Genomic DNA, 20434 nt, shown 5'->3' with positions numbered 1-20434 from the left:
ATGGGGATTACGTATCATCAAAGCAATGCATGAACTCTAGTGATGTTATTCTTTGTGGGCTTTGTGGTGTTGTTTTTTGGTTTTTTTTTTTTGGTTTTGTTTGCTTGTTTTGGAATGCACAGAAGTTTTAGTTGTGTATTACTATGAGATTCCACTGAATTTCCTGGACAAATCCTGCAGTAAGTTCTTTTTAATGCTTTCAGAAAATATCATTCAGATAATAGGAGTATGGGCACTCTTTTCTTTTACCTTATCCTTTAATCATATGCAGACATCTTCTCAAATGTTCTTCCTTGTGCAGCTCTCCACAGGAACAAAGCAAATACAAATCTGTGTGTCACCACAGCAGAATTACAAATGTGCTCTTGTTTTTGCTTTCTCAGGTCATCTGTGTTCATTTGTATCTAGAGAGCATAATATTAATAACTGTGTGCTAGATAGAAGCCTGATACTTACTTAGAACCTTATTGCTTGAGTCAAATGTTGGAAACCCTTAGGTTGCTCTGGTTGTTGGAGTCTGAAATATTTGAAACTAGAAGTCCCGTATGATTACCATTAGGTGATAATTAATCTCTGAGTTCTGCAGTTGATGTTCATCAGTGCTTTAGAAACTATGTAACGGCCCCCTAGCTGGTGGCATCTGATGGTGGCAACTGTGATCTCTGTGTCATACAAAGCCTTTTAGTTAGACCATGCTTTTCAGAGGTAATTAGTTTTCTGCGTGCATTTAGGCATCAAGAAAATCACGAAACCCAGAGTCTGACTTGCAAAAGTACAAACTATGTAGAGATACATCTAGAGTCTAAGGGAACAATATGCAGATAAATAATCATAGAGTTGGAGGAAGATGAAATAAAATCTGTTCTGTATTATGCCATGTGGTAGCACTGACTGTGCCTTTATCAGCCATGGAAATGTTTGTCTAATTTGTTCTCCAGATCCTCCAAGCACTATAAGCAATCTAATCTGTTTGTTTGTTTTTTGTTTCTTTTAAAAAGTCAAGTTTTGTTCACTCTTCTTGCAGTAATGGATAGGACAAGACAAACAGTATTAAGTTAACATTGGGAGCATATTTTTGATAACAACAAAAAAGGCTATCTTGTACATTCTTAGAGAATTTTCACTTCCCTTCCCAGTCTTTTAGGGCTGTACGGGTCTTATCTGTCCAGTCTGCTTTTTTGCAAGTGATGTGTTTTAACTCTCATTTTCATTTCTCTCTACTGGATATTCTTTGACTAGATTTTATCACCCCTGAAGTGCCTTCCCCAGACTGCTGGTGATATTCCAGATGAGGCTTTATCAGTAGTGCTCAGTGCAACAAAAATACAGCTTCATGTGTCTTGCTGGCTGTGATAGAGAAAAGCAGGAATTTGCACTCCTATCTCACCTTGGATTTTAAAAGCACAGAACAGCTTTTTTTCAGTGGTCTTGTTTTCAGAAATGGGTGAAACAATGTGGTTGTAACTTTCCAAAACAATTCAGTTTGAGAGGGGAAAAAAATGTTTCAAGCCAAGTAGCTGGAATAAGGTAATCACAGGTGACAGGAAGTCTCAAACAATTTTAAAATTAGCTAGACCTTACCTATAAAAAAGTTGTACGTAGTGCAAATGTTTTTGCAAAGGTTGAGGCAGATTTTTCAGTCAGGATAAAATCATTATTATCCCAGATAAAGCCTAAATGTCTTTTCCGAATAAAGAAGGTCAGAAACTGGGCACAATGACATGAATTTTACCAGACAGTAACTTCCATGGGAATTCACTTTAGTGTTCAAGGAAAATAGCTTGCTTAGTGAATTGCCATCCTCATGTCTTGCACTATAGGGGTTTGTGTGTATGTGGGTTTTATTCTTTTGAGATCTTTCACGTAAGTTGACTACATCCTTATCAGTATTGAAATCAATATGAGAGAATTTTAGCTTAATCTATTTCAGTTGTTTTCAAAATACTTAAGATTTTTTGATAGAGTTCATTTATTTGAAAATAAATTTTGAGTACTAGATGGTCAGTATAAACACATGAGATATATCCAGTATCTGCTTCCGATATTTTGAAAAGCATTTTACTATGATAGAAACCAATGTTTGACTAGGAAGCTCAGTAATTTTAATGAATATTTCATGTAGAAAGCAATGCCTTTTGTCAGCTATTTCCTACATAGATTTTGGGTATGTATTGACAGGCCATGCACGAGATGCACTATGGTTCTCAACTCCTCATCAAGAATTTACAAGAATTCTTGTAATACTTTGCTCTATGGTAAAACCTTCTAGTGTCTACTTCTAAGTGATTATGTACTGAAAGGTGGCAGAGGAAATGGACTTCTATAAAATGTTTTCTGAATGTTGTGGTGTTCAATTTGTATTGCACCTCATTAAGTGAAACAGACCATTATTAATTCAAGGTTCTGGATAGTTGTCGAATGTGGTCAGGCACTCCGACAAGAAGCCTCGCTGCTGTCAGACTCATTAGTGAGAGAGCAGTAAGCTGCTAGAGAAAGATACTGCTTTGTTATTATGTCACGATCAGTGTCAAGAGGAATAAGATTTAAGTTTGAAAATGTTGATAGGGAAATATGAAGGATAGTTTAAAAGTTGTCTTACAGCCTCATTCACGGTCTTTCTCAGATTTCAAGCCTGACTGGATTCAGATAATATAAAGATTAACATTTTCTCTGATAAATGTGTAAGACTTCTCAGCGATGCTTCTGCCATCGCTGTTTCTACCAGAAACACAAATGTTATAGTGATAGCCCAGTGAAGGGCTGAGAATAACACTCAAGTGTTTCATCGAGAAGATCAGATTGGTGCTCAGTAGTGCTGAATTCTTGTTGGTAGAACACTTAGAATCATGGAATCACTCAGGTTGGAGAAGACCACTAAGACCATGTATTCCAACCATCAGCCCATCCTCACCGTGCCCACTGACCACGTCCCTCAGTGCCACATCCACACATTTCTTGGACACCTCCAGACTTCATCACCTCCCTGGGCAGCCTGTTCTGATCCATTACCAGTTCTTCTAATAATTTTTTTCCTAATATCTAACCTGAATTTCCCCTGGCACAATTAAGGCCATTACCTTGTTTGCAGACCATTACCTTCATCTTGCTAGGTAAATGGTACGTTTTTCTTCTTCATTTAATTCTCTCTCATCCGTCTTTGGTTATTGTCATTGATGTGACTGAACAGAAATGATTTATCATAATTCTTAATGATTCTTCATTAACTAATTAAGTCAGTGAAGTTCAGAAAGAGCTTCAAGATATCCCCAGTACTGAAGGAAGGTATGTCGGAACTCTTGTCAGACAAAGAATAATTTTACTCTGTGACAAGTGCTGGTATTGTTCTCTTAACTGCTGCTGGGAAACTGCTGCTTCAGACCATATTTGGTGTCTACATCTGCTAGACCTGATCCTACTTGAAAATTCCAATGAAGATTTGCTTAGCTCTGGATGCCTTTGTTGTATTCATAGTTGATCCAATTTGGAAACAGTGGAGTGAGGAGCATCAGCATTCCTACCATGTCAGGATCACTTTGACAAAATCATCTAATGCTTTCAAGTTATCTGCTTTATGAAAGCATGAGTGAACTGGACTTCTTTAGTAAAACTTCTTGTTACAAATCTTTATGTATTCATGTGTATTCATATCTGCTCAACCTGCTTTTGGTACGGCTGATCTTAGCCTTGGCCTGTGGCACACTGAGGGGAATGCGTTCAACCTTAGCAGAAGTATTCAAATCTGAGTTTTGTGAAAACAGCTAACAGTAGATCTACAGGATTTCTTTGGCTGCTTTAAATGTCCTCCAAACACTTTCATCTTGTAATTTATATCCAAAAGACAAAGCTATATTTTAGGGCTTGCCCCTTCCTAGTTCTTCAGCTGTCTTGTTGCAGTTGCAGGCTCAAAATTGCAACCAGCCTGATAGTCTCTTCTCTGCTAATTGATAATAAATACCTCTGCATATCTGAGGGGAAAAAAAAAAAAAAAAAAAAAAAAAAACCCCCAAAACTCAACAATCTCCTCCCCTCTCCTCCTCCTCCCCCCTCACCCCTCCCCCCCCAAAAAAAACAAGCACAAAAACCAAACAAAAAATTGACAACAAAAAGAAATGACTAAAACTTTAAAAAGACAGAACTCCAGCACTCTGCTGAACTCCCAATAGAAATAACATTAATTCCCTTCTTCTTTCCTTTTGCCCTCTACAACAGCAACAGCAGCTCAGTCCTGGTATGAGTGAGAAGTCTGATATGTGAGGGTTACACAGGTATGTAGTTTGGACTCTAAACAGAGGACTCAAGCATCTGAAGCCAGGATATATGTGTGTGTGTGTGTGTGTGTGTGTGTATGTATATGTATGTATATATGTATATATGTATTTTTGGAAACTGTAGGCTTAAGCTAACAGGCTGGAGAAGTCTAAAGGGAATAATATCAAGATAAAGAGGTTGCATTTGTAGAGCAAAGAACAAAAAACTGTCTAATCAGATTGAAAGAATCTTTGGAGCCCGTACTGTATACAGTTAGTGAGATAATGCTATGCTTTGCTGCATTGGGACTTCGTGGTACGGTGCAGGGTTTGCTATTGTTAAGAACAGAGTGAGAAGAGACAAAAAAAAAAACAAAAAAACCTCTGATCTTTGGCAGTAAGTCACGGAGGTCACCCTCAGGAAGGAGAGCAGACCAGGCATGACAGCTTCTCCACTGTCTCTCAGAATTGTAGATCAAATCAGTTCTGTTGCTGTGGTAAAGACAACAAAACAACTTTCTTGTACACTCATGCTCTCTAGAGATATAACAGTGCCTGCCTTCATGCTGCCAGCCATGAGGACTTTTATTCAGATTAAAGGATTATTGAGTGGTGTGCAGTCTGGTTCAGAATCTTGAGAATGAAGCATGTCTTGAAGTTCCTTAGTAAGTAGTGAACAAATGAGCTTCTTCCTGTTATTGATGGTGCTGTCTGATCTTCTTTTCAAGGATAATCTAGTTCTGTTTACATAGATGGCAACTAAATTTCAGTGAAGAAGGAAGACTTTACAGGTTGAGAGGCTGTGATGTATTAATGGCATAAGTAACAATAATGTGTTCTGGTGAGTGAGATCCTGTAGCTTTGTTGTTATTAAATAAAACTAGTTTAAAATTGACTTGCTTTCCTGGGAGGCAGTAAAATTAAAAATACTGTAAATACAATTTATGACTTTTTAAAAAATATAACTCTTTTTTTAAACTTGATATTTTAAGTCCACAATTCAAAGGTTTGGTATTCAGTAGTCAGAGCTCAGCTCTTAAGAAGGTGCCTCATGACAGTGGAATCTCCCTTCTATCTTGCCCTTGCTCAGAAGAGAAGGGTAATAGCAGCTACTGCACACAGTGTCTGTGCAGCAAAGGAGAAACAGGACTCTGATGGCCAAGGTCATTTGTCACTGAGGCAATGTGTTCAAACAAGTATAGATTAATGTAGAACTTGTTTAAAACTTAATAGCTGAATCTACTTGGAAAAAAAAATTGAAGTGCTTTCATTTTGCATCATCTGGGCTCAGATCATGGTATTTTGTTTAGGCTTTACTGAAGGAAAGTTGTAGATCTGTGTACCTTTCAAAGTGTTTCCCCAGAAGATTTCCCTGAAGTAATAGGATTTTCTACTGAAAAATGTTTCTGTCACTCAAGACTAGCATCTTTCAGGGCCCTGTAAATATATATATATATATATATATATTTTTTTTTTTTTACACAAATCCCTGTCCAAAGAGCTACACTGTCTGAACATTTTTAGTCCTAAGCTCTAAACATATAAATAGAATATGTAGAACATATTAATTAGGGCTAGAGACTACAAGTACCACTTACACTGAAATGAATCTGGTAGTTGTCTGGCATATCTTTGTCAGATAAATTACATTTCTTTGAAGCTTCAGGTTATGTTGGCAAGCTTCTACATTGGATACCAAAACTTTTGGGGCTTGAACCAAAACCTGAACTCTCTAAGTTGCCTATGAGTATCAGAGATGGCAATCACAGAGGCTGAGCTAGTCTGAGTGGCTCTGATATGAGATTCTAGTGTGACAAACAATATAAAAAGGTCTGTGCCTGAAGCTGTAGGTTGGGATGTCTCATCCAAGTGCTAGTTCCTATCTTTGTCACAGACAACTGTGTCCATATAGTTGAATTAATGCTGAAGGGCATCATAGAGAAACAAGCTGAGTTGCTCTTCTGGTGTTGGAATGAACTGGCCTTATGGAGACCTGTAAATGGTAACGCTGCCTAGAAGGTTGAAACTGTAACTATTTTATTTTAATGTGGCTGAGTAAACAGATCATAGAAGGCATCTGCTGTGGAAGTGCATTTGGCACAATAAATAATATGTACACAACTCTTCAGTAAATATCATGGTGACATTTGCTGGGATTTGTTTGTTTGTTGGCTTTTTAAAACCTGTATCCTTACCTAACCTTGAGAGTGGAAGATCACCTGATTTAAAGAGAGAGCTTATATTTTCCTCCTCTGAGCATTGGGTTTTCTTATTATTCCAACAGTGCTACATGGCATTTTGCAGACGTTTCCAGATCTTTACTCAGAGTGTTTTATAACTCAAACCCTGATTATAGTTCAGACTTTTCAAGAACCATTCTTTGGGTCTTGAAGATCCATGGCAAAGCAGGTAAAGTGCCCAAAGGCTTTAGGGTTTAAGTATAATATGAGAGTATAGCAAATGTAGTACAACATGAAAAAGGAGAGAAGATGAAACCCTCCCGGCCTTCTTTCTGATTTGTTCCCTGCCTTGCAAAAACAGACCAGAGCAAAAATGACAGCAGTGAGTGTGTATGAAATGATTGATGTTACCTTTGCATCTTGTTGTTCCTTCATATAAAAAGAATACATACACAACACAAATGAATTAATCTGTAGGGTAGAAGCTAGAACTAGTGGAATAAAAAGCTAGGTGAAGAGGAATGATATTTCTATCCAAAAAAGAAAATAGAGGAATGAGAACCCAAAGTTTAGACTTTAGGATTGTATCTCTGTATAATAAACAATATAAATTCACATAAATTTTAGTTCTGTTTTTCATAAGAATATTTTGATAATGACCCTAACATTTTTGAGTTACATAAATATTTCCTAATCTTAACTGTTTTTTTCTCTTTAATGCAGTAAGTATTTTATTAGTTGCGACCTCTCCATGAAAGGATGTAGAGATGAAATTAATTTATCAATAATAAATATGGAAATCATGGAAAAGAGCGTTGCAATGGAAGAAACCAGTGGGAAAAAATGCTCATAGGTGTGTGAGGGGGTGGGAAAACCTTCTGTTGAATTTCCAGGCCTTGACTATGTTCCCTCAGGAGCATTTGAGAAAGCCTCACTGTGGCAATGTATTTGGCTGGGACAGGCATGTTCAGACCTCCCTGATTCTGAGGAACCAATCTTTCTACACCCTCAGGCTGTCATGTAGCCAGCCAGGTGTGTACTAGCAGCTTCCAGCACCTGTCATTCAGACAAGTGAAAAGAGAGTTTATAGTGTCATTAAGAAATTTGTATGTATGGCCTTTGATGAGACCTGTGTGATGTCTCTGAGAATTTGCTATACTTTTCCACATGCAGATGGAGAGTGTCTTATATTCTGAGATTATTGTAATGACAACTTGCTTGGTTTACTTTTGTATAATGAATATTTAAACAGTATTTAGTCTATTTAGCTGTCATATGTGCCACAACTCAACTTTTGTAAATCTTCTTACTTTAGCTTGTGGTAATGCATACTTGAGTGCTGGCACAACACCTTTACAGTGGTCTTGACATATGCAGATATTTAGACTTGGCGGTACTACGGCCCTGCAAAGTATCAGTATTATTTTATGATACTTATAGTGATGTACATTAAAACCTGTTGGATGTAGTATTCAGTTGTCTTTGCAGGCTTGAAATTTCAATTAGATCAAGCAGGAGACTTAGAATTCAAGAAAAATAGGAACTGCAGAAAGGGAATTGGGGTGATTAATTTCTATTCTTCCAAACTGAATGTTACACAGAAATAGCATTTTTGTTGTGAGTTGCCTACAGAATACCTTTCCTTGTTTTCTTATTGGCTTTAGAGTTATTGTTTTTTAATGTCTTCCACGTCTTCTGGCCTCTTTTGTTCTGTATCTGCTGGACTGCATGCACTTTCCTCCATGTGCCTTGTTAGAACACAGCTTTTCTCCATGACGCTCTAGCGTCATTGCTGTCGAGAATAATCAATAGAAGAGGAGAACCTATCCTGTTCAGTGTGTATTTCCTTGAGCTTCTCTTATAAGCAACCTTGTTTATATTAGGGTAAATTAATATGCAATAAGTCAAAAAGATCTTCACCTTCCCCTTGTGCTTACACTCTGCAGGAGTCCATACATGATCAAGTTCAAGCATGATGTTTTCCTAGCAAATTTTCTTCCTGCTTGGCTATCTAAATCGTAGCTGAAACTATGCTGACTTTTCCTCATGTTCCACTTCCTGAAGGGAGATGATGGTACAAGATATCCATACTGGGCTAATTTTCTTTATAGCAGTAAGTATGGTGCTTTGTTTTGGATTTTTGACCAAAGCAGTATTGATTGCACACCAGTGCTTTAGTTATTGCTCACCAGTGCTTTAACAAGACTTTCTCACTCGGCTCCTTCCCCCCAGAGAGTATCCAGGAATGCATAAGAATCTGGGAGAGGACATAGCTGTTTACAGCTGGCTGGGGCTACCAGGGTACACCACAACATCTCACCTAGATTTAGGATGCTGATCAAAGGAGTTGGGGCAATATATTACTGTATTAAAATAAAGAAAAGTAAAAGGATTTGCAAGTAAGCTAAGGAGTCTTTTTATGTATTTCTCAGGCAAGATGTTGCTATTGTGTGCTGTATAAATGGGTGCTATCTTGAGAATGGCTGCAAGACAGAAGGATATAAAGACCAGGTGACTCCAGGTCTCGTTCCCTCTGGCAGATGGCTTCTAGGATAGAAGCATTTCTGAGAGCCTAGAACTTATTGATATGTAAGAATTGGACCAAATTTCACAGTAAATGCTCTTAAACTCTGTTCTTGCCAGCTTTCTGTCTTGATAGTACTGAAGACAGTGAATAGAGGTAATTTTTCCAAGAAGAGGAAATAAATACAGTGGGACCAATCATGTGCGCGGTTAAATAAGTGCATTTGCATCAAATTAATGGAGTTATCTGAATATTAATTATGAAGGGAATCTGTTTTTGTACAGAAGTCAGGGATTGCATCTTCTGCTGATGAGAGCAGAAGTGGCTTCTACTGAAGTGAAGAGAAAGATTACAGGAGATTACAGCAGTCTGTTTGGGTTTAGCAAAGTTATTCATAAATCAAGATATTTAATAATAATAGCTAGTCTTGGATGGTGATAAAGAGGAGTTGTGCAGATCTGGAGAAGGTATGTGAAGTTTTATGGGACCTCTCTCCTCCTATACACTTCTTTATCCTCCACTGCTCTCTCCTAAAAGGAGTGATTATGTAAAGCAACAAAGCAGTGAGGAAGTTCTGCAGGAGGGTCCCTGCAGGAGGATTGAGCTTTCTTCTTTTTATGCTCTAGATGGGGCTGCAAATGGAGATGGAAGCAGCTATGGCTGTTGTGGGACTGCCTTAAAACATCCCTTGGCAAACTGCAGGCAAGACGCCACTGGGATGGTCAGAGAAGCCTCAATAGCCATATAGGAGGCAAAACAGTGTGATTTGCCACCCTACGCTGCTTTGTACCTTTCTTGTCTCTGAATGAGACTTTAAAGTTTGGCTGTGTTCTGAAAATAAAATAGAAAAGCTTTGAAGTTTCCATGTCTGTTGTTTCTCAAAGAAATGTGCTCAGTTTAGAAGTAAAATAAGGCTGCTTTTCCTGCTGGTTTTTTGAATGTTCAAGCTGAACTCTTTCTTTGGCTTTCACCTGTTACTAAGGCATACTGCCCTAGATTCAGACCCTTTAAAGCTAAATCTACCTGGCTGAACAGGATTTGTGAGATTTGTTGTTGCTTTTTTTTTCTTTTTTTTTTTTAAATTTCCTCCTAGCTTCACCCAACATTTGTTTGCTAAAACCTTAAAGCAGGCATGGGGATTAGTAATTTTGGTGTTTTAGCTAGCTGAGATAAAAAATTGGTTGCTCAGTGCTGAATTCTTCTTCTGTGTAAAGCAAGCAAAAAAAGTCAAACCAAATTAAAAACAAACAGCGCCATACTGCCATTAATACATCAGAGATTTAAAAAGATCTGGAAAAACTTTTTGCCTAGTAAAAATGACACCAGTGGTACACCAATATCACTCGAGTGTGTGAAAGCAAGTAGCTGTGTTGATTCAGATTTACTTCTCTTAGCTGTATCTGCTCTGACAAAGCCAGCGGTAGCCTCTTCCTGTGCTGAGATCAGTAAGCCTAATAGTCACCACATAAGGAAAGTCCATCTGAAGCTACGTCTGTGTCCTCATAGAATGTATTCACCTTGGCATCGTTGGTGGATTTATTAGCTGTTTTGCAAGGTTGATAAAAGATCATAGATTTTTAATTTCCTGATGATGGAACTGAGGCATAGACAATACAAGATACTGTGTAAACTAAGACTTCTGGATTCCTGTTTTTACTTTCTCTTAACTTCGTGTTCCAGAAGGCCTGAAATGAGCGCTGTATGTGCTGCCTGCATATGCTTTGTGTCTCTATGCGCTCCCAGTAAAATCTGTACTGAAAGCAGATGGGGGAAAAATCTTCAGCAAAGCTACTTTTTGGAAATCCTGTGTGACCTATGACCTATTTTTTTTACTAATTCATTCATTGATTCATTTTAATTCTTCCTCCCATTTAAGGCAGGAATTTTATGCAGCCATATGACACAACTGGAAGTCTCAACACAAGTCACCAGAACGAATTGGTGGACAGAGTCTGTGCACATGCTCTGTGCAGGAATCAGTCACCTAAAATACCTGTGAGGTGAATGGCCCACTATAGAAAATTAAGTACTTCTGTCATGCTGGGTATTGTGAATCAGATGAATGTCAATTGCTAAATGGGTCTGGGACCAACTGTTCTTCCCTGGCACTAAGGACCTCGTTATAGTTAGGCCCGATGCTGGGTCTTAGCTATAGCTGTCTTCATGCTCATAAACCAGTTTCACTGTGCTCCTATCCCTTCAAATCCATTCGCTCCCATATCAGATTTTTCACTGTCAGCATTGAGCTTTTTTTCCAGGCTCTCCTGAAAAGAACATGAATTCATTAACTTTAATAATGAATGAATCTGCCATAATGGACCTGTTGTGACCAATGTATTCATGTTTGCTTCAAGCAATCTCGGTTCTGTTTAAATTATTTTTCTTTTGGTAATTACTGTCTCTGTCTCCTTACTTTGTTCTTTCCTCATTTTGCTGATTTAAGATTTTGAAGAGAGGTTTGCAATTTCATCAGATAAAGTTCTTCAACTCCTTGATGACTTGCATTTTCTCTTCTACTATGGCTATGAAGGAAAACAAGAAAACTTCATACTTTGTATTACAGCAAAATTGTCCAGTAGTTCACAACAAGGATATCTATTGCTTCTATTTACAAAAGTTAGGCCTCTATCACTTTGATAGGGGGAATAAGAAGGGACAGAGAGCAGGAAGATCTCAGAAGTCTATCCTCAAAATCAAAGTCTAACTGACATGAAAGAATGTCTCTTACATTTTGTAGATGCTTTAATCCTTAAAAAACCCACTAACAAACAGCAAAAAAAACCCTGAATAGACATCTTGCCCTCCGCCAAAACATTCTATACTGGTTGTCTGAGGAAATTTTGATTAAAAGTTTATTCTGATGAGACTGGGTAGATGTTTGAAATTGTTGTATAAACTGATGAAAACGGGGGGAAAAATTATCTAGATTCCATAAATAATCTTACCTGATCTTCTGTTAATGTGTAAATTATATATTAAAAAAATATTTTGATATACTGTGCTTCTAAGAGCTAATGGTGTAACCAGAGAATTTCTAGTCCTGCATGCTACTTGGGGCATTTTCATGGGCAAGAAGAGAAATTATTTATTGTTGTATGAAGGTTGTGGTCAAAATGGATGAACACCTGCAGGTACTGCCTTTATGTGATTTGTGTGGAGGATGCTGATGATATTTTCAGAGCCATGCAGATATGGAGCATAGACAATTGTGATGATAAAGGGAAATGTTTTTTTTGATCTGTGTGTGTTTGATAACAGTATGATCTGCAGCCTTCTATTACTGTTTGTTGTATGAACAAATAAAAAAGAATTCAGTTCAAGAAAGTTTTAAGGTTTAACTGAAAATAAAAGTGTAGTTGGGAGTGGGGTGAAGGCAAAATACTTTGATTCCTATATAAGTTTCTACTGCTGTCATTAGTAGTTGGCAACCAGTGAGATGCTGCAGTGAGTCAAAAAATTATTATGTTCTAGGAAGTAGGCTGAGATTTGTGTCGGAGATGGGTAACCTTATGGCTGCTTACTAAGACCAGAATTATTTTATCTTCCTTTGGCATTTCTGTGTCTCAACTACATACTACTGGACTAGATAAACCAAAAACTTGATCGGGTATAGCAGATAACATTACTGACTAATTATTATTTCTTGATCAGTATTCGTCTCCAGTTAGTATTACTTTGTGTAGGAGCGTTCATTTCATGTTCTTTAGAGCCTCTACACGGAGGCTTTCTTCATCTTATTCTGTAAGAGTTTGCTCTTTTTTTTTTTTACTTAGCCTTAAATTTCTGTTTAAATATGTTTAATGGGACTCCTAAAAGGACTTTTTTTCAATTTATGCAGGTTTTCACTCTGATTAATAATTTTATATCTTTATCTAGTGTAATGCCTGTAGTAGACGCCAGCAGCCACTATGGTTGCATTAAGAGTATTTCCACTCCTTTCTGTGTTATGTCCAGCCTTTTCTCCGGGTTATACCATTTCAGATTTTAATGCTGAAGTATTTGTGCTGTTTCTATATTTCTTTTTCTTAACCCTTGTTGTAGTCTTGCTCACTCCTCACTCCTTGCTCTTTCTTTGATTCTTCAATACTGCATCTGTTTACAGACATAGTATCTCTAGAGGGCTAGCACTGACCCAGACTTGCTAAAGGAGCAGGTTAGATGGTTTTGCCCATTTAAATTCCAGCTTTTTGGAAATCAAGAAATGTTGCAGTGAGTGATGTTTTCCCTGGTATGGGTTTGTTTGGAAATGTTTCTAGATTTTTCCTTGTTTTTTGTTGTTGATGTTGTCAATAATTGCATATCATGATCATTCTCTTTAATAAGAGTTCCTTTTTCTGATTCTTTCAGTAATGGAAGTTCACCTGTACTTGCTCTGCCACAAGCAATCACTCAAGTACCTGAATACAGTTTCTACTGAAATAGCTATGGCACGCAGTATAAAGCCACTCCTGTTTATAAGCTCAGATGCCTGCTAAATGAGATTGTGAAGAACGACTGTTCATAATACAATACAAACCAAAATCCACTTAGCTGTTCCTTATTAGCAGCTCCAACTGAAAGAATGTGGAATTCTTTTAATCTTGCCTAAGTAACGTCTCGTTGATTTGCTCTAACAGTATTATTGGAATGACTATTTTGATATGCTTCACAAGTAGTAGCTTAAATCTACTGGTTTTTTTTGGTTTGGTTTGCTTTTTTTTTTTGAATATTTTGTTCTAGTAGTGGTCATTTTGTATGTTGCCACCTACAGCTTTTGACCTCTACAGGGAAATAGTTGTATGCACTTAAAAAGAGCCACATTGTGCATCTTATTCCCTTTGAATTGTCTAATTTGTGTGCAGCATGCAGGTTCTCATTCATTGCTGGTGAGAATACACAGCTAATGATGGTGGCAGCTATGTTGAAAAATAACTTCTTGTAGCTGAGCATTTGCTCTATCGCTGTTTGTTTGTTTTTTTTTTGCTCTTTGTACCTGTTGTAGTTTCCTTGGAAATAAATAGGAGGCATTATTTTTGGAGTGACTTGCCTAAAAATGACTGCAGTGTCTTGATCTTCTCCTGCACTTTTCACAACATGCAAGATGTCTGTTCCAAGAACAAGGTTCTTGTGTTTAGTTGGACGTGTCTGGGTTGTTGAAATGTTCTTGTTTTTAATGCAGAATGAATTTTGTAACATTTAGTAGGCATAAGTCCATAGGTCTTGTGTCACAAATTTGTGATGTCTATGAATAGTTCAAAATGCACAGATTACAGTTTCCTAGTATTCATTAATTTTTCCCGGCTACTGCTCCATTGAGAATAATTTAATCCTTTTTATTGTTTCCTTCATCTGCAGTTACAGAATTAATCAAATACTACAGTTGTCTCATCTGCACTTGTCTGTTATGCTACTTTCCCACATTATGAATACTTGAATGCACAGTGATCTTGGTTTTAACCAGAGAATAAAAAAATAATGCTTTTCAGACAGAAAACTTTATTGCTACTGTACAGCAGTCATGATGAAGTGTATGGGTTTTTTCTTGAGTTAAAATTTCCAGTTTTTGAGAAAAATATCCATCTGCTCCCTTCTGACATCAGAGGACAGCCAGTGTCACAGAACAAAGAAGGCTGAGTCCTGGTGAGGCAAAGTGCTTTGAACAGACGTCAGCAGGTTTCCCACCTCTGCAGAATTTAGAAAGCAAAATTCATTTCCAGTGCTGTAACCATGGACCCAAGAGCTGCATTTGTTGAATTAGCAGTTAGGGCCAGTTATAAAAGGATTCATTTTCTCGGTAAATTAAATGCTTTTATGTGAGAACAGGTATATTTAAAGCTTGGTTAAGAGGCTTCCATATAGTAGTTTGAATACTTTCCCCCTGTCCTGTCCCTGTTGTCATTAATATCTATAAATCTTAATTGAAGTTACAGAGCTGTGCTGGTCTGTAGTCTGTGGGGATGAGAAGTAACTCTGGTACTGGCCCAGTGAATGAATTGACATTATTCAGCCAGTTCGAAGTGCACAGGATCAGCACTTCCAGCTTTGATACAAGATGGTCACACCTCAGCATTAATTAACCACACAAGTAAGGGGGAGAGAAGGGTGGTGGAGTCCAATGCTCAGAATGATTTACACTGTATGTGTCCATATATGTGCCTCTCATAACATGCTTTTCATTTAAATACTCATTCCTTCTGGCTGCATGTTAGTACTCGGAGTTAACTGTTGGGGATAGGAGGATCTAGGAATTTAACCAGTGAATGAACGACATCAAAATAGATGTCAGGGAGCTGCAGAAAATACTTGCTATCTATTGAAACACAGTAGTTTTCTGATGTAGGGTTAATGCTACATTTAATTTTTTGTTCACAAGCTGTGTGAATAAGGTGCCTTGGACAAGATAAGGAGTAAAACATGGGACCAAGACTTTGTGTAGGAACTCAACTTCTACTTAAGCTCTGAAAGAAAACTACTGGATGAATTTTCTGGAATTCTGACTTAGTTGGATATAGTTCCAACTGTGCCTGTGTGGCTCCCTCTCTCTTGTCCCTGCTTTGCCATTACAGTGGGGACAGCCATCTGACTGCAGCTGGAGTGTAGGACCTTCTAACCATTCTAACCAACCTTTCTTCTACCCTTCTAACTATTCCTTTCCTAGTTCTGAAATCCTCCTCTAACTTTTCTTTGGAGTGTGGCTGTCCTGTGAAGAATATCCCACCTTGACTTGTTTTAGCTAACATTTTCATCTGTCCTCTGAAGCTCAATTTAACTTTTACAGCAAATGCCACCTCTGCTGTAACTCTCAGGTGTTCACAGTTGATAATACATCCAGAAGTCTCAGCAGATCTGAAAAAATATGAAGGCTTGTTTCTCGTTTTTCCCATTTGAACTCTTATTTGGACACATTGCAGGCTCTACTGACAAATGCCCTCCCCTGCCCCTGATTTTGTCACGCACGGGGTATATTTAATCTCCAATCTCCCTGATGTGGTTTGAGGGCTTTTGCAAGCTGCTGCCATCTTCCTGGGGAGAAAGAGCTCCAGGGAGAGACATGCTAGACTGATGGGGAAAGAAAAAGGAGGCTTTAAGATACGTTGTATACTCTGTCAAAGAAGAAAAACAACAAGGAGATAGAATAAGCAGGAAAAGTCTCCACGGACATGACAGCTGAACTTTTGAATGAGCTGTGAAGTGTTTTTCAGCTCTTCTGTGCATTGGTGTTTAAGGTGGCAGCTCTTTGTGAAGATGAGTACTCTCTCTGCCTTCCTGTGTCTATTAGTGTTCACTCAGAATGCTGGAAGGTACGAGGAGAATAAGCAGTACTCTTAACTTCAATAAATTAAGGCACTCAAGCTTAATCAGCTCGGGTATAATACTTCTCAGTAGAGAATGCTATCTGTATGCAAACATACAAAAAAACCCTGTCAATCATCTACTTAGGATCAGACAGACTTGAACCAAATTCTGGAATTCAAATGGTAAGTTTCAAAGACTCTTAAAAAGAAAAATCACTACATTTAGGTTCTCAGTGAATGGAGAAGTTCAATGAAGTTTTTTTCTGCCTTCTGATAAAATTTCCATCTATTTTGCAAATATACTTATGCAACCATGTGACATGCCTTCTCTGTCATTTTAGTCAAGATCTATTTTTTAGTAGTTTGTTTTATGCTTTATCTGGACAGGTTTTCCTTTTTTACTAGGAAAGGGACTTTTACCAAATACAGACCTGGATTCTGCTCTGTTAAGAGTTTGTCTAATGCTTTCAGGAGGTAAACGTCTAAAATCAATTCTGCAGAAGTGAGTACTGCTATTATGAAGTGTACAGATTGTTCTGTTTAGCCACAAGGGAAAGGAGAAGGTTTGGGAGGGGGGGTGGGATTTGTTTACTTATTTGTTTTCCATCAGTGTTAACTGTAATCTTTCTCCCCACCTGCTTATTTCTATCATTCAGCTTTGTTTCAGAAAAGTATAGTCCCTTGCACAGCAGTGACCAGTTTCTTCCAGTAGCAATATAAACCCCATTAAGACTATGGGCTGTAGTAGCGTAAAGATACTAATGTTTTTAACTGGAGTGGATATCTCATCTGTTTGTTTCATTTCAGTGCTTTGTTTACTAGCACAACAGTATTCACTTTTGGTATTGCTTTACCCATCCTAAACAAAACAAAATTAGTTCTTTGTGAAACAATCTGTGATCAAATCAAAGCATACCACTGAAATGTGGGGGTATGGAATATGATTTGTGCTTAAAATTTCAGTGGGGTTTGATATATTTTTTGTCATTGAACTGTCCTAGATGAAATTGTGTGATGTATTATTTCATAATTGTTGCATCCTAAGTGAGGAGTCACTCATGCTGAGATTTGAAACTTTTAATCTCATGGCAAATGTGATAGTACATAGATTTAGCCAGTGATATGGCATATTTCAAGTCTTCCTGGAACAAGAACTTTGAAGCTGAGTGGCAGTTGAATTACTCAGATTCAATGAGAAGAAACTGACTCCTTTCTTGTGATTTTGTAAAGAGAACTCTTTCCTCTGCCATTGCTAGACAGATAGATCTGTTATAAAAGTTAAATCATTTATCAAAACTGCCACAGCTCCCATGACCCATAGAAGAAGGACCATCAGACCTTAATTGCAATAGCTGTGTAATTTCAGAACTTCTCTTCCCTTGTTCACCTACTCTCTAACCTTTGTGTCAGCTTCTAATTTCCTTTCATAATTGACTCTCTTTCTCATAGTGCAGTGGGTGCATTTTCCTAATGTGGTGAAAGATCCAAATAGTGTGTTGTTGCATGCCTAGCAAATTTTGCTTGTGTCTATTAAACAAATCAGGTGCCTGAGGGGAAAAAAAAAATAGATTGAAAATATTACTTGTCATAGCAAATTTCAACTGAAAAAATGGAATCAATTTCCCTAAATCTTCAGGTTTTAGTTGTACTTTTGCTGTTTTGATTTTAATTAGAAACCTCAATAAAGACTTTAGCCTAAATTTGAAGATAATTAGAATTTTAAGACATCTGTTTGGCTCAAGAATTGCTCATTTCAGCCATGAGAAAAAGCTAATAAATTGAGACAGGGCCTGAAGACAGGTGTTGGAATAGGCTGAGTGTATTGTGTTAGAAAATTGAGACGTATTGTGTATTCTTATCCAAAATTCATATCCAATATGCGTCTGTGGGATTTTTACTCTGTAGGCACTTAAACATCCTCTACATGAGCCCTGTCTCAGTTTTGCTGTAGAACTATGGGTAAATCTGTACATTTTAAAAAATTGATTTTTATATTCTAAAATAAATAGAGAAACAATTTATTCTTCTTTCTTTTTCTTCAGTTTCCATTTAGTTTACTTGTTAAATGTATGCATGCAAAGACCAGAAGTCACACTTAACAATACTTGTTTACTCTTTGTATTTTTTCTATCTGATTGATAAAATCAAGAATGTAGTACTCAGAGTTAAACCATATCTCTTCCAAACTAAAGATTATTTAACAGTGGTATCTTTTTCAAACAGGTGTATCTTATTTTCTAAGATTTCTATGTCAGATCAAAATTTACTAGGCTATGGTGCTGGAGAGGATCAGCAGTCCTGAGAAACATCCCACTAGTTAGATATGAAAGGACTGAAAATCTGAGCATGAGGATGAATTTTAAGGCAAAAACTGCTTAGTTGTGTGTTTTTGTTTTTTGGTTTTTTGGTTTTTTTTTTGGAAGAGGATTTTGTTCCAGCAGTGCTTTTCCTAGCTTTTCCTGCATGCTGCTGTACTTGCCTGATAGAAAGAGAAAAAAATATATATTGATTTTTTGGGTATGCCCTGATTGCATGTTACAGTAGTGGTAACCAACATCACTGAGTCAGTAACTGTAAACGTGTATAAAAAAAAAAAAATTAGTTCTAGGCTATTCTAGTTGTAAGTGATATTAACATAAGTCAAAGTATCAGTTCATAAGATAATGCTGTTGGCAACCAGAAAAACTGGGTTCCTCGAAGTGACTTTTAATTTTTGTTCATATGTAGCACCTACAAAATTAGAAAATAAGGGCAGGTTTATTCTTGCTGAACCTCACCCAACCAGGCCCACTTCCAGTTTAGAGACAGGAGAAAAGCACACTATCAGGTTTAAAAAAAAAAAAAATTGTAAATGTGTGTCCTATTTATGCCTGGGTTTAGGGAAACAACTCTAATACACTTATATTTGCCTTAGACATTGTTCTGTTTTGTAGTCCACAAAATTTCTCTGCAGGCCCTGCCTCCTGTCACTTGTTATTAAGACTTTTAGGACTCTGGGAAGAAGAGAGCCAAGGGATCATTCCTTGGGTGTTTGAATCATGAAACTGATGTGATTGTATAGCCTATTCATAACTCAAGAATAAAATTAATACTATAACTTTTGTTATTATGTACAGATATCAATAGTAGCTAAGTAGTCTGCACAGTAAAAAAGAATAAATCCCACTAATCTCAGATCATGTGTTTAATGCTGTCTGCACAGCACCACTCCAGGTTTTCTGTGACTTGTTCCTCCATATCCACAGAAAACCTGCATGGTGTTATGCATCTTTAGTGAAAAGGCAGTATGTAGTTTTATAGCACCTGCCACATACAAGATTCTTTTTCTTGATTCTCCTTATTTTTGTTTTGAAATAAAACTTTATGGATTTAGCTATGGACTACCAAAATAGACATGGGACTCTACTTTCTATCTTATATTACTATATTATCCAGACAGGATAGTGGTATACATCCATTTAAGAAACAAGTGTACTTATCTTCCTTTCTCTGTCTTGATTTCCTTTCAGAAGGTTAGAGGTCAGCTAATACCATCCTTGATGAAAACTGCTATAACTTGAACAGCAACAGCTGGAGGTCAAGCAGCTATCATCCCTGAAATAGTTGCCTTCTCACCGGTGTTGAAACTACTACTTGTCATCAGCTAGATCACTTCAAAACACTCCCTGAACTATGAAGGATACGTACCCAGAACTTCCTAAAATGTCAGTAGTCAGGGAACAAAGCTTTCTAACACTTCAATAACAAATGTGCTAGTTGGACTGTATTAAAACTTCTCTAGAAATCAGCAACAGTATCCACCCTTTCTTTATATATTGTGGGTAGGTGATATACTTCTATATCTAAAACTGCTTATTCTTTGATAACATCTTAAATACATGTAAGCATTTAGGACTACAGTCCATAGCTATGCCACTTGCAGAGTGGTCTGAGTCTGTACAGATTTAGATGGCAACCTCTCCTGAAACAAGTGTTCCAGTGCGTAGAGGTGTTTACCTCTCTTCATGGATTCAGGGGATGCTTCAGAGCTTAGCATGGACCAGACATTCAGCTTAAGGAACTGAAATTGCACAAGGTAACTTTGGAGGTAGGAGCATTTATTAAGGCTGATTTTGCCTAACATCAAAATGTCTCTTGGTACTTATGGCATTAAGTGCTATTGTTGAAATAATTATTTGGAAGCAAAATGAAGACTTCACAAAAATTCAT

At 37.4% G+C, this 20434-nt stretch overlaps 1 long non-coding RNA gene across 2 annotated transcripts in view; it reads left to right on the top strand.

The window, feature by feature from the left end:
* LOC116229141 (uncharacterized) overlaps positions 1 to 20434 on the top strand; it is a 99717-nt gene that overhangs the window by 48623 nt on the left and 30660 nt on the right. The window lies entirely within an intron of this gene.

Source organism: Phasianus colchicus, chromosome 5 (genome assembly GCF_987193195.1).
Source record: "Phasianus colchicus chromosome 5, bPhaCol1.hap1.1, whole genome shotgun sequence".
NCBI classification, from domain to species: domain Eukaryota; kingdom Metazoa; phylum Chordata; class Aves; order Galliformes; family Phasianidae; genus Phasianus; species Phasianus colchicus.
Note: the sequence above shows the minus strand (reverse complement) of the source record. Positions and strands in the feature narration are given on the sequence as shown.